Source organism: Penaeus japonicus, unplaced genomic scaffold, assembly GCF_977035675.1.
Source record: "Penaeus japonicus unplaced genomic scaffold, GWHDUDI00000001_assembly GWHDUDI00000004, whole genome shotgun sequence".
Lineage (NCBI taxonomy): Eukaryota > Metazoa > Arthropoda > Malacostraca > Decapoda > Penaeidae > Penaeus > Penaeus japonicus.
Genome location: NW_028234406.1, coordinates 36,092,120 through 36,094,099, shown reverse-complemented (window position 1 = coordinate 36,094,099; position 1,980 = coordinate 36,092,120).

Below are 1,980 nucleotides of genomic sequence, written 5' to 3'. Positions count from 1 at the left end.
TCTTGCGTAATCTCATGATTAGAACGTGTATGGTTAACGAAATTCTATCATTACAGGTGTAGTATTTACACTCGTTTTTTTTCCTCAGAATGTCTTTCTCAGTCCCAAAATTAGCGAGTCCCTCTGATTACGGTGCATGAGTGACATGACATGAACAATGAGACTTTGACTTATTGCGTTACTTTTTGTTTATGATGATCATTATTATGCAGAATGGTCGTTATTGTCACAACGTAATTAAGGAACTTTCTTCGATTATCATTAAACGCATTTTAATTTGAGGGCTGTCAGTGATGGGGCTTATCACCTGTGTTATTTTTGCCGCCTATATCGTGTTCATTCTAGCATTTGGCCAAACGAAATGAGGAAATTGATATATATATATATATATATATATATAATATATATATATATATATATATTATACGATATTGTATATATATATATAGATACATATGTTTTTCACGAATAAATAATTTAGGGTTACGGGATATATTGTATTTTTTTCTTTTATGTCCAAATCGTATCATTGTACAGTCAGTATTTTATGTATACTGGGTTTGTTTATATTATTATTTTTCTTTACAAATGATCTTTCCAGAAATCTTACCGTGATATCTTGCTTCCTCTTTCCCTTTGAAATATTGGCAACCAGGGAAAACAGGAGTACGGCCGATCGTGTTGGAATCTTGAATGACTCAAACTCGCCACTGCATTTTTTTTCACAAATATTTCGTAACATTTATCACGTCCATCCTTCCCTCAGCCTCTCGCTTCTCGATCGCCCACGCCCTCAGCTTGCCGGTCATGCTGATAACAGCATTAGCATAATCTCATCATAATTCCTGTCCTCCTTTTGAATGACGACAATCTATGTTTATTGACAACAAGATCGCAGTGTATCCTTTTGGCTGGGAATTAGTTCCGCTGCTTGACTTAATACTTGTAATGTCTGTAACCTGGTTGGTCCTGGTGGTGCTTGGTTGGGCTGGACCTGCTGGGTGGGACCTGCTGTGGGAACCAGGCTGGGGGTCAGGAACCTGTCTGTTCTGGTGTGGTCTGTCGGTTGTGTTCTGTCTGACCTGTTGTCACCTTTTGGTAGTCCCAACACCGATCAGTACCGCTTGGTGATGGTGGTGGCGATGGTCGAAGACGTTGTTCCGTTTTTCGAGTATATTTTGTTAGCAGACAACGGGGATGGGGAGGACTCAGGCGTACCAACGTTTGTGATCGTTTTGCCGTTTTTTTTATTTTTTATTGGCGCCTTTATTTTTCAACTTATTTGTTTAATTATTTGAGCCGAGTTAAGTAATTGGAGGGAAAAGAACCCTGGTTATGTTTCCTCAGACATGGACGGAATAGATTCCTTTCACGTTGGGAATCTTGTACAGGCGGCGATCGGCGAAGCACCCCCAACATGGCAGCCATTGTCGAGACGCACAGGGGCGTTTGTCGGACTGATTACGGCGTGTTGTGCTCCCTCCCAGGTGCTTCGCTCGAGAGTCGGAAGAGGAGGCGGGGGGGAGGGGGTGAAGAGGCACTTTAGGGGACATCTTCGCGCGTAACGGAAGCCGAATCTAGGAATCAAATTAGCTGGAAAAAAGTAACGGGAAACTCGTCCGGAGAAGGATATATAATATATATAACACATACATACAATATATATACGCCTTACATATAAATATAAATAAAATACACAACATACACATGTATACATATGTATGTGTATGTATATGTATTGTATATATATACATATATATGTATAAATATTACTTAGAATATAGTTACACTCAATATTCTCTGTTACTTTCAATTATCACCAGTTTCAATAAATTTGTTCCATTTTCCTTATTCAAACACTATGGCATTTCCTCCTACTGATCTCAGCATGGTTGAGTAAGCGATAACGTGGTAAGTGCATTGTGTAAAAGAGGGAGAAGGAGAAAAAGAGCGAAAGAGAGAGCGAGAGCGAGAGCGAGA